Source organism: Mangifera indica, chromosome 4, assembly GCF_011075055.1.
Source record: "Mangifera indica cultivar Alphonso chromosome 4, CATAS_Mindica_2.1, whole genome shotgun sequence".
NCBI lineage: Eukaryota > Viridiplantae > Streptophyta > Magnoliopsida > Sapindales > Anacardiaceae > Mangifera > Mangifera indica.
In genome coordinates, this window is record NC_058140.1 from 8,901,280 (window position 1) to 8,915,103 (window position 13,824).

The following is a 13,824-nucleotide window of genomic DNA, read 5'->3' on the forward strand; positions in this document are numbered from 1 at the left end:
TTGACTTCACACTTTCGAAAGGTCTCATACAAATCTGCATTGCTTTCGTACTTCAGTTTTAAAGCTTTAGGAAAAGGCAGATCAGGTTTATATTCGCTGAAAGAAGGATATTTACCTATCACTACCTTTTTGAAAGAATTATTTTCTACTGTCGTTTCCTCTCTATTTTTCGCTTGTCATGTTGGTATAAGTGGTTCTTTAATTGGCATCTCCAGCTCTTTTCCACTTCTCAGCATTATGGCACTAGCATTCTCCTTTGGTTCACCACAGTTTATGATGACAGTTTGCTTGAATTTTGTGCTTCTAGCCTATTGATTGCAGTAGCCATCTGACTCACTTGATTTTCCAGATTTTGAATACTGGTTCTGGTTTTCTACTGAAATTTCACAGTGTTAGTAGCCATAGTTTTAACAATATCCTCAAGAGATGTACCTGAATAAGAATTTTGGGTTGGTTGCTGCTGCCTAGGAATATAAGGCTACTGGTATGGTTGAAAATTATTCGAAGGCTGATTCGTATGTGCATTCCCATAATGAAGATTAGGATGATCTCTCCAACCAGAGTTGTAGGTATTCGAATAAGGATTATAATTATGATTTCGCTGCTATTGTCCTAAAAATCCACCTACTGCATTAGTTTGTTCAAAGTAGTCCTCCTGAAGTGTTAGACACATATCAGTTGGATGTCCTCCCACTAAACAGATTCTGTAAACTTTTGCTGCCTTCATTTTTTCTATAGTCATTTGACGTACAAGAGTAGTTAGATCATCAAGTTGTCTTTCAAGAGAAGATACATTTACCACATTGACACGTCGAGATGAATGGTCTAATCTATTCCCAAATTGTTGTGAATTTGATGCCATATTTGTAATTAAATTTTAGGCTGCTTCAGGTGTTTTGTCAGCCAATGCTCTACCACTTGCTGCATCAATCATATTTCTCTCATTCAATAGAAGTCCTTCGTAGAAATATTGAATAAGTAGCTGGTCACTAATTTGGTGATGTGGACAGCTTGCACAGAGTTTTTTAAAGTGCTCTTAATATTCGTATAAAGATTCTCCAGTATACTGTTGAATGCCACAAATTTCTTTCCTTATACTGGTAATTCTTGACGCTGGAAATTTTTTTTCCAGAAATAGTCTTTTCATCTCATGCCAAAAGGTAATACTTCTAGTAGGTAGGTAATACAACCAATCTTGCGCATCATCTTTCAAAGAAAACAGAAAAGCTTTTATCTTGATTTGTTCTTCGGTTACTCCATTCGATTTCATACTTGTGTACACCACATGAAATTCTTTCAAATGTTTATGAGGATTTTCACCTGCAGAGCCACGAAAAATAGGTAAAAGATGGATTAGTCCAAATTTTAATTCAAATGTAGTATTAACATCTAAATTAGGAAAAATAATGCAATGTGGTTGTTGATTAAAATCTAGAACAACAACCTCTCTTAAAGTCTGATTTTCAGCCATGTTTTCCTTTGTTTCGCAAGCAGATCTGTGTGCTTGCAGTCTCCTTTTTACTTCTTTTCTCAGCCCTTTTGTAGTCTTTTTAATTTCTGGATCAAACTGTAAACTAGCTTGTTTCGAAGATCGCGTAACGAACATACAAAGTAAAAACTCCCGACAATGATGCCAAAATTTGGTACGTGCTGTCGTTGACACCCAAATTAAATCCTAAATTCCTGTAACAAAAATGTAGTAAAGGAAAGTAGGGATTGTTCCCTCAAAGAACTTTGATTAGTATGTCATCACAAATAAATCGAAACAAGAAAATAAAGGGGGGTTTTGAATTGAATGCAAATTATAATTAAAAACAATAAATAAAAATTCAGTGAAATAATCTATAACAAATAATTAATTAAACAAACCTTGGTCTACGGTCACATCTACCATTGGAACTACGACTGATCATCGAAACCAAAAATATCAAATTAATTATTCAAATATTCTTTACGGTATTAATTACCTGTCCTTCCTTATGATTAGTTAACCAAAAACATGTATTTCAATTAACTCTTATTGATTAATAATTCGCATACGATCTCGAATTTAATTAAACAATAGCATTACGAATTAGAAAGACCAACGAAGCAAGACAACACAAACGTACGACGTTGCAATTAATCCAGTTGATTATTTTCCTAGGATTTATAGTTCTTGACACAGCAAACGATAAACCTAGTTGCCATTTCGATTAGATGGATTGAACAATTACTGATTCAGCACGTAAACTAGTAGTAGATTATATTAATTGATAAACTAATCGCGCGTCTTAGCAATCAACCAACACAATCATGAAAAATAATTCAGAAAGATAATCAATACTCGAATAATTAAAAAGATACATTAAAGAACAAAAATAAATCTCATAATCATTGTAGTTCCATGGTTTCAGATCCCTTCAACCAAGAGAAAATATTCAACTACTGTAAACCATATTTAGCTCTCTAATCCTCTAATTACAATGATGAATATCCCTCAGCAAAATAAAAATAAAAGTATATATATTTTCTCCTTACTAAAATCTGGAAAATAAAAGTCAATCATAATCTTCTAATCCAACCAAGCAAAAGTGATACATATCTTCCCAAAAAGAAAAGAAAAGATATATATTTTAATGTATATCCTTTATTATTTATCTCAATTAATCATCTTTTCCAGCTAATATTTATCCATTTTTTAGGTTGCAAATCTTGACATTTGTTAGACTTTTTCAGCTGATCTGGACGTCCAGATTTAATTTTCAAATTCTGCTTTTGCTATTTCACGTGCCCACGCCTAATTAGCATCACGGATTTTTGTTGATTCGTAAATCTACTTCAATTTTAGACTTCTTGGCCTAACTTTCTCAAAACAATATTCAAAGCTTCCCAAGTGCAAAAGATAAATAATTTCATTAGATTGAATTAAATTTCCACACAACATAAGGGAATTAGAACTCAAAATAATAACAATTAATGGCCAAAAAGATCTTGAGCATAGGTTGTACAGGATTTTGGCATACATAGTGAACAAGATATATAAGGTAGTTCTAAGTATAAAGATTACTCCAATGGTGCAAGAATTTCCACATGTATTCCCTGATAGTCTTTCAGTTAGCACCAGAAAGAGAAATGGAGTTCAATATAGAGTCAACTCTTGGGACATTGCCAATATCAAAGGCACCGTATAGAATGGCCCTAGTAGAATTGTAAGAGTTGATGAAACAGCTGCAAGAGCTATTGAACAGGATGTTTTAAAACAAGTTCATTGTAGTTTTCATCAACAACATCCTAATATATTCCAGAATTTGACAGTAGCATGCATAACATCTAAGATTTGTGTTGCAATAGCTAAAAGAGAGAGATGTTTGTAAGCTAAATTTTCTATGTACAAGTTATGGCTAGACAAAGTGGCACTCCTTAGACACATGGGCTTAACAAAGGGTATCTCGGTGGACCTTAGCAAGATAAAGGTTGTGTTGGAATGATAGAGGCCTAAGACAACTAAAAAGGTAGCGTTATAGTATATGTCGTTGGATAGTTAAAAAGATATGAGACTTGGTACCCAACACATGACCTTGAGTTAGCAACAGTTATGTTTGCATTAAAGATATGGCAACATTTTTTGTATGGTGTCAAAAGCAATATTTACATAAATCATAAGAGTCTTAAGTATTTCTTTACTAGAATGAGTTCTATATGAGGCAAAGGTAATTGTTAGAGTTAGTAAAAGATTATGACAATGAGATCAAATGCCACCTAAGCAAGGCCAACATAGTTACAGATACCCTGAAGAGGAAAACTATCTTGTTATAGATCATAGCTTATCGAAAGTCACAATAGACGTTTATGAGAGAACAAATTGAGGTAATTACAGGGTAGTCGATAGGTCTTCAATTCAGTTAACCCTTCTAAATAAGATCCGTGCGACCTAAGTATCAAATGAATAGTATGTTCAAATGAGATATAGAGTCATCGAGGACACCAAGGTATATTTCAGTATATTAAAGGATATTTTAAGGTTCAAAGGTCAAGTATGTGTTCCCTAAGATTAGAGTTTAAAGGACATGATCCTTACCAAGGTGTATAGTTCCTTTTACACTGCTCACTCTATGAGTGTAAAGATGTATTAAAATTTGAGGATATCATGTTTTTGGTGGCCAAGTCTGAAGAAATAGGTAACACAGTTTATGGCTAAGTACTTGGTCTACCAATAAGTTAAAGCAGAACATCATAAATCATTAGGATTTTTATAACCTCTTAGTATTCCAGAGAGGAAGTAAGAACACATATCAATAGATTTTGAGGTTGGGTTACCGAAAGTTAGAGGAGAAAACAATAGATTATGGGTCATAGTTAACCATTTAACTAATTCAACACATTTTAGAGTAGTAAAAGATACCACAAGTACATATCAGTTAGGTCAGTTGTACGTTAAAGAGGTAGTCAAACTCTATAGAGTACCCAAGACAATAATTTCATATCGAGACAAAAGATTTGTTTGAGCATTTTGGTAAAGTTTGCATAAGCCTTTGGGTACCAACTTGGCCTTTAACATAACCTACCATCCTCAGATAAATGGATAGACTGAAAGGGTCAATCAAGTAATTAAGGACATGTTGCCTAGATAAATGAGCAAATTAGATGAAAGTGTACATATTAATAGAGTTTACATATAATAACAGTTATCAAACAACCATCAAGATGGCTTTGTAAGAGGCATTTTATGGTAGAAAATGTAGATTACCTTTACATTAAGATAAGTTAAGTGAAACGGATGCCTTGACTCAGGCATTTAGGCTAGAGATGACCCAAAGAATGATAAAGGATGTCAAACAAATTTGACAATGAATGAAATAAGCTCAAGACTTTAGAATAGTTATGCTAACACGAGGAGGAAAGATCTTGAGATTACGGTGGGTGACAAGGTTTTTATGAAAGTGGCCCCCTACAAACATGTTATGAGATTCAACAAAAAAGGAAAGCTACAGTTGCGGTTTGTGGGACTATTTGAGGTATTAGAGCATGTAGGCGAGATAACCAACTAGCTTGTATTATCGGTGAGTATGGATCACATTCATAACATGTTCCATGTGTCATTGTTATGTAGGTATATTAGTGACCTGACCCATGTACTCAGATTAGAGAATGTTAGGTTGAAAGAAAATCTGGCCTATAAGGAGCGTCTGATGCAAAGTCTCGATAAACAAGTTAAAAAGCTCAAAAACAAGCAGATTCCCCTAATTAAGATTATCTAGAGGAATCACCAAATCAAAGAAGCCACATAAGAGGTCGAGGAAGACATGAGAAAGAGGTTCTTACAGCTCTTTTAGTGAATTTCTAGAATAAAATTCATTTAAGAGAGGTGAAATGTAATACTCGCAAATAATTTCTAGAAGCATTAGTGCTTTTTAAATTTTTTTTTTTATTTGGATCAAATTCAAACCAAAATTGAGTTGGAATCGAGAAGTTTATTTTGATGGCTAACCCATATAAAGGAAGTCCAATTATGAATTTTTTATGTATTTATTTTCACAAATAGAAGAAAGGAAATAAAATAAAATAAATTGCCCAAATTAGAGCCCTAGTTATACTAAGAATTAGTTTATTTTTAAGGCAATTCTCACTTAAAGTTTCATATTTTTTATGTCACTTCTATTGAAGAGAAAAGGAAACATAATAAGATAACAAAAATAAAAGAAAGATGAGAGGAAAAATAAAAGGAGAATTGAAAGATGAAAGAAGAAAGAAGAAGGATGAACCAAGTCGTCATCATCCCCTTGCAATGTTGGTGTCATGGATGCTAGGAAACAAAGAGGAAACTAAGGGAGAAAAGCCACCACCAGTAGCTAAGAAGAGGACTATTGACAACAGCTTAAAAAAGGATAAAAAGAAAGAGGCAACAACGACAATCTTTGGCTGGAATTTTTTAGGTAAGTAGGGATGCGTTTTTCTCCCTTAGATTTGTAAGAATCTTGGTTTGATTTGTGCATGTTCAAAGTGGTTCTTTTTTGTTTTATTCACTGGACTTTTAGTGCCAAATTTGTAAGGAAATAATCTTTGGAAACAAAATTATTAGTTGTGAAACCTAGGTATGTGTTTATGTGTTATGTATGATGAATTCCTGTTTACTTTCTTAGAGGCCTTGGTCGGCTATGATGGTTGTTTAGTTGGCTATGTTCCTAGAATTTGGTCCAAAATTATGAAAGACAATGGATCCAAAATATGGGTGTTTAGTTGCCACGGATGCATGAAGTTTGTGGGGGAATTAGTGGTTTTCATGTGTTTTTTTTTAATTGATTTTCATGGTTGCATTTATTGTTTCTTTTGTGTAGAACTATGTGTGTTAAAGGGTTTTTTAAGTTGTCACATGAAAGTAAGGCATAGGCTAATGATGTTGCATGAACCTGGAAGATTTTGGTATTAGTAAAGTTTATTTAAACTGTGAATATTGAAACTCAAAATAGAAGAAGATGGTTATGCCGTGGAAACCGTGAAACTTTGTGTTGCATTGAGTAAAGTTTTGGGAAAATTTACAAGTGTAAAACCATGAATTATATAAGTAGCACGTGTCTAGCTATTGGCTAGAAAATTTCAAAAAGCATGGGCCAAGTTAAGGCTGCAAATTTTTGCTTCCCGAAGCTGTTGTTAAATACCCAAAAGGTACCTATGGGATGATTTTAATGCCACAAATATGAGGCATTCATTTTAAAGTTTAAAATGAAAGAACGTTTGATATGGGATGAGCATCCATTCATGGTAACAATTAGCAACTTAAGTAAATGGCACCTAGTGCCATTCGAAGTAGATAAAATTATCTTTTTACCCCTACGCTAAGAAAATGATGAGGATTTAAATTAGAATAGCCTAGAAAAGAACAAGAAAGAAAGAAAAAGGTTAGCTAGCCAATTAAAAATGCTAGATTATATGAAAGAAGGCATTAGACCTTATTTGAGTCAGATTCAGCTTAAAAATGGAAAAAGTCTAGAAAAGTAGTATAGAGTCATATAGCCACTAGTTTTATGCGTAAGTGGTGAAATATGTGAAAGCAATAGGGTTTTATGAGAAATAGATACCTATGAAATGTATCATGTACTCGCAGCTAAGATGTCTTAGCCACATAACTTAATTTAGTTTAGGTGTGCATGGTAAAAGATTGTGGCCTTTTAGTTAGTTTCTCTCATGATTATTGAGATGCATCACATACGTACCCATAGTAGGGGTTATTCGATGGTAGTTTTCAAATAGCAATCTTGTAGTTCATCGTATATGGTAAGAGAGGGACTGCAACCAAATGCTTCGTGTGACTAAGGTATCATAATAGGTTGTATGGTATATGCCAATGCATGATAGTTAGTAGACACATAAGGTGTCATATATTTTCACTAGGGCATCAGATATGTGAAAATTAGCTTAGGCTTTGATGATCTTTATAAAGGGTGTATGTTTAAGATACAAGCTGTGATCATATCGAGACTTACTAGTGGAGTGTAAGCTTTGATTTTATGTTTTGTCCAAGGTGTCGAGAGGTCACCGACTTACTGAGTGTTTTCACTCATGTGTTCCTTTTTATGGTTTTGCAAGTAGAGGTGAGTAACAAGGCATACGAGGGAGCCAACAATCTAACTAAATAGTTGCATGAGAGTAAAAGGCAAAATCCCTATTTTCAAATTTTGTGTTATCTATATATTTATGCTTCAATCATGCACTTTATGGATTTTAGTTAATGTTAGACATCGGATTATAATAAGAAAGAATTTTTATACATGTAAAGAATTTATTCAGTTACACCTTTTTACACATATAAGTACAAGCATTTGTTATTATGCATTTAATTCTGTTGTTTTTAATTAAAAAAGCAAGAGTTCATGTCTCTTTGGGCCATATTTCGTATAAGATATGTTCCTTAAGAGGGGTGTTACAACTCCATATACATCCGACTATCTTAGGATGTTAATCATCTTTATGATATGGTCATTTGAAGGCATTCCTTCCCTTAGTCTCTTTTTGAATAGTGTTGCATACAATTCATATTCGATGACTCATGAGTTCTTGTCATTCAACTCTCGTAAGGTGACAAGGAAATTGTATGCGTTCGGCATATTCTCATGTTTCATCTAAAGCTCTTTGTTCATTGAAGCTAAAATATAACTTCGAGCTTTCAAATTGTCCTCTTGTTAGGTTATGAAAACTTCCTTTTTATATTCCATAGCTTATGAAGCCAGATCTATAGGAAGAGGTGTTTTGAATATGTATTAAGACTTTTCAAAGCTGAGAACAATTCTCAAATTTTTAAGTTAATCCTTGAAGTTTGGTTTGATTAAGATGTTATTATCCAGGATTCACAATAATACGTTATTGACCATATTCAGATTATCACAAAATTTAGAGAAACTAAAAAAAGAAAAAAGTTTTATTAGTGTCTTGTATAAATTCAAACCTTTAATGCATAATCACAGTAGCTCTCACTATTTTATTTGAATCCTACTCACATAATGGGAAATCGATTTTTTATTAAATTTAATCAATCACACATAATAAAAATCTTGGTTAATTACTTTAATAAATAGGAAACTATTTCCTTTTATATCCCTATATAAGACTCGATTCGTATCTCTTGCCCTTAGCTTCGAATACCTCGTATAATAAAAATCTTGATATCCTTGACTAGTTAAATCTAAAACATCATGTTTTCTTAAAATGATATTTTCATCATGTCCTCACATAATAGAATCTTGGTCAAGATAAAAATATCTTCAAGAATAAGCTAAATCTAATTTCATGAAATAAATCTCATATCTCTCATATAATAAAAATCTTAAGATATTAAAATGTATGTTATATAATTTAGTTATCTCATGATGGGAGACAAAGATTTAATAATTTTATTTAGGGAGATTTAGGTTTATCTTAAAATTAATTAAGTTTAATTTTTAATTTACATATATACATCATATATATGTAAAAATTAAAATATGGTGGGATGATTATGAGGCTTTCAAAAATACATCTTAAAAGCAAACTATTCACCTCAGACTATATTTTCAATCAAATAACTATTTGGATACGCTTGGGTCCTCATCCAGTTAGTCTAGTTACATTCGAAACTTAGCCATATAGGCCCAATAAAGTGAAATAAACGGAAAAATTAATTACATTCCAATTATTCAAACTTTGAAAAATCACAAATACACCCATGATCAACCCTAATTGCATCAATCCATCAGCTAAATTAATATATATTATACATTATGAATACATTCATAACAAAAATAAATATTAAGCACCTGATTGATCAAATCAATCACAAGCATAATAAAAACACATTGACTCAAAGACTTAGGAATAAATGGCATAATGCATGAAATGCAAATGTTCACAATATTTAGTTTAGGTAGCAATTACCTAATTTTAGTTCATGATTGAAAAAGGGTAAATGCAACATTTTTTATCATTATATTTAAACTCAAGTCGACTTTATATAATTTCTTACACTTAATCACCATTAAATACTAGTTAAGATATATATATATATATATATATATATATATATATATATATATATATATATATGCATAATTTATCATTTAATCAGCATTGAACTAAATTATGCATTAATATTCATGACATACATTCATCTCATACAATTCATCATGTCATCCAAAGTCCATATTACCATGCACCTTTATCCCATCCAAATTCAATTACATTAATTTCATATATCTTATTTTTTTAACCTAAATCAGTTTAATCAAATTAAAGTCTACACATTTAGCATGTTTAACCCAAACTTTAAAATTCAAATTTTAATTTCAACATATCAAAAACTATATGTATGTAAATCAACATATCTCCAGATATTTTACATTTTCCATACATACATCCTATATGCATGTCTCTAATTCACATGTTTCATATACCATACATAAAAACATTATAAAAAATGCAATGTATATCAACATATACACCATGGTCGAGACATGCAAGCTAATCAATCATGTTGAAAATCAATTTCCAAGCTAAATAAAAACATACATGTAACACTCAAGCATATATACATGTATCCCATGAACTATTCATCGTATACATGTCTTAAATTATGTGTTCTTCAACTTAAATCTTTACAACATGAAAATTGTTAATGTATGCCCTAGGAACTATTCATGCTATCGATTTTAAGGTATTTTATCTTGTATATATATTTAATAATTTATAAATTTAAAAAACATTGCTCATATACATAAACTACTTCTTTTATTTACTTTGATATAAAATATGCATGTGAACTATCTGGATAATTCACTTAGTATGTAAAAATGAATTATTGAATTGTTTCATATGGACGTGATATAAGTTAAGGAATAATATCACATAGTAGGCATGCTGAATGTCTCCGTTGAATATCATGAGATGATATTAGTGCGGATGATAATGATGGTCATGCAATTAGGGCATTAGTATAAATTAATAGTTAATGAATCCTTTTTCGAACTTGACCAATAAAGATAAGTCACATGGTCATTGAATCATAGAATCATAGTTAATGACTTGCGTATGATTGTATTAGTGTATAAAATAATCCTTTGACATGAGATATCATAGTCAGATCCGATATAGATGTATATGATTCATATAGTGTATAAATATATAGCTAGCTATGTTTCGTATGAAAGGCCATGTTGGTTAAATATTGTTCATATGTAGAGACGAATGATGATCAATATGATATTCTTTGACTCGAAGTTATTGGATTTAGAGTATCCAATGACTTGGAAATAATCCAGTTCTGAGTTCCTAAATAAATGTCGATAAATATTGGGAACCAAAATCTTTAGCTAGAGTATAATATAATTCATACGAAATAATATTTGTGATAATGCATTCCAAATATATCGATTGATGATTCGTAAAGTATCGAGATTAGGGTTTTGACGAATGAAGAGCCTAAATTCGATCAAGATTAAACAACGAAAAGATCTTACCTACATTAAATGTACAATCAAGAGAATAGGTTTCATGAAAAAATTCGCCATCGTGGTTTAGAGACTATGGTATATTGCTAGATGTTTACTATAGTCATTGAGTTTTTGGACATAGTTTTCAAATTGTTTGAAAAGGGTTCACAACTAGGCCACCATCAGCCTAAAAGACCATACGAACAAACCAAGTATTTTGAAAAGTAAGAATTGATTATCCAAGGTTGGCTATTACCTTTTGAAGGGTGATAAAGATTACATCATATAAAGTGTTATATAAGTATAAAAGTAATATTTTAAAAGTTAAAATGTTTGTGAGATAAATTAAGGTGGCTAATATGTATATGTGATATACATGCATGATTAATGTTTAAACTGAGATTTTGCAAGCACCATGTAACAATTACTTAATTGCTAACTGAACCCACCTATATATAAGCACGAAATTAGTTCATATAAACTATATGAACTTATTTTGCTCCAAAATCTTTATCTCACCAAAATGAATTTTCGCCTCCTTCTCTCTACATTCGGCCAATAGCTTTTTTTCCTTGGTGGTGGATCTCTTTGGAAGCTTGACAATTGTGAGCTATCTTCCATCATCCTACATCAAATATTCAAGCTTGAAGTAGATAAAAATCTAAATTTCTTTATACAAGCTTGTATTACATTGATTCATGGTTATACATTGCATGGATATTGTTTTTCCATCAATTTCTTCACTATTTTCTATTAAAAATAATCAAAAAAACCTAGTCAAACTAGCTTGGCCTTGAGGTACACTACCAAAACAATCTTGAAATGTTGATTTTAAAGCAAATCCATAACATGCATGTATACCCATGTAAGTTGCACATACCCTTATGCATAAATAACATATATTTAGCTTAAAACTAAACATGCAAGGGGCCTAAAATGGCTCTAATACCATTTAAAAGTTTTTGGTAAAGAAAGTGATTGAGAAAGCACATGCATGTAACATATTTGCAAAATCAATGCAATGGAAAAAGGCATAAAGAAAGGTTAATGTTTATGTCTTCTCCTAGCTTGTTTATTTGATGAAGAATGAGAGAGAGGAGCTTCCCAAGTGTTAAGCCTCCAAACAAGTGCACCAAACCAAGCAAAATGGAGCTTGTTCAAAAGTTTAGAGAGAAGTCTTTACTGAAAATGAGTTAAATGAACTGACTTCAAGCTAGTCTAAATAAATTGACTTCAAGCTTATATATTGGTAGGATTGATTAACAATTTGGTAATTGTTGCATAGCCCCTTGAAAAATTCTCAATTTGATCAATAGCCATGCATATATATCAAATATATATACATTAGTCCCCTTAATTTTATCTCATAAATATTTTAACTCTTAAAGTATTACTTTACACCCATATAACACTTTAAATAATGTTACCCTTCAGAATGTGCTAGCCAACCCCAAATAATGAAACCTTTCTCTTTGAAATGCTTGGTTTATTGGTGTGACTTTTTACGTTTATCATGGCATAGCCATGAACCCTTTTCGAATGATCTAAAAAAATATGTCTGAAAACTCAATTACTATAGTAAAGTTCTAGTGATATGTCATAGTCACTAAACTATGATGAAGAAACACTCTATTAAACCTATTCTTTCAATCATATGTTCTATGTAGGTAAGATTCTCTTATTGTCCAATATTGATTGAGTTCGATTCATGGTTCATCAAAACTCTAATCTTGATATTCTATGAATCATTGATCGATATATTCAGAATGTACCATCATGAACATCCTTTGTATGACTTATATTATACTCTGACCAAAGATTTTGTTTCCAATATTTATCAACATTCATACAAGAACTCAAAACTGAATAATTCAATAAGTTAGTGAATACTTTGAATCCAATAACTTTGAGTTAACATATCCCTTGTTGATCATCTGTGTATATGAACAAAGTATGACTAGCATCAGTGTCAAATCCAACCATGATATCTCAGGTTAAAGGATTACTCCATACACATGTACAATCATTCGATAAGTCATTGACTATATTGCAATAACCATGTGACTTATCATAATTGGTCACGTTCAAAAATGGTTCACTAGTTCTTAATTCATACTAATGTCCTAGTGACATAACCATCATCATTATCCACACTAATATCATCTAATTATATTTAGCGAAAACATTAAGTATACCTACTATATGACATTATTGCCTAATTAATATCACATCCATACATAATAATTCAATAATCTAGTTTTATGTATCAAGTGAAGTATCTGGATAGTTCACATACATACAATATATTTAAACAAATAAAAAAAGCAGTTTACATATATGAACAAAAGAACACTTTTTTTAATTAATAATTTATAATTACATGTATACAAGATGAAATGCCCTAAAACCAATAACACAAATGGTTTTTAAGGCATATATTAATATAATCAAATTAGAGGAACGTTCATTCCATATCTAGCACATGCTTGTGTTAGCATCAAAGAACAAGTCATGAATAGGAGATCAAGCACAAGGGTGCAAAATAGTAACACACCCATGTGCATATGATTAGAAGAGCACAAAGGGTGTAAGAGCAAGGCATACTAGTGCAAGTACTAGATAAATGAAATAACCATTTTATCCTTAAACTATGTGTAAGAAAGGGGAAGAGAAAAAAAGAGAATAAAAAGTCTTTAACGAACTTAGTTAAGATAGCTAGTCATAGTAAAAGTGTCTAACTGTGTGAAAGAATACACTGACATTGATCGAGTGAAATCCAAGTAAAAAATGGAGATAGTTAAGTGATGTAAACCTAGATAGCTTCTAGTTGTGTGCATAAGTAACAAGTTATGTGAAAGTAATAAGGTTATATAAGAGATTAATACCT

The 13,824-nt window shown here is 31.4% G+C and overlaps 1 non-coding gene across 1 annotated transcript; it reads left to right on the forward strand.

Moving 5' to 3' along the window:
* The first annotated feature begins 992 nt into the window (after positions 1–992).
* Positions 993–1,099, forward strand: LOC123215160. Its single transcript, XR_006501963.1, has one exon. It is a non-coding gene; the product is annotated as a small nucleolar RNA R71 (small nucleolar RNA).
* The last annotated feature ends 12,725 nt before the right edge of the window (positions 1,100–13,824 follow it).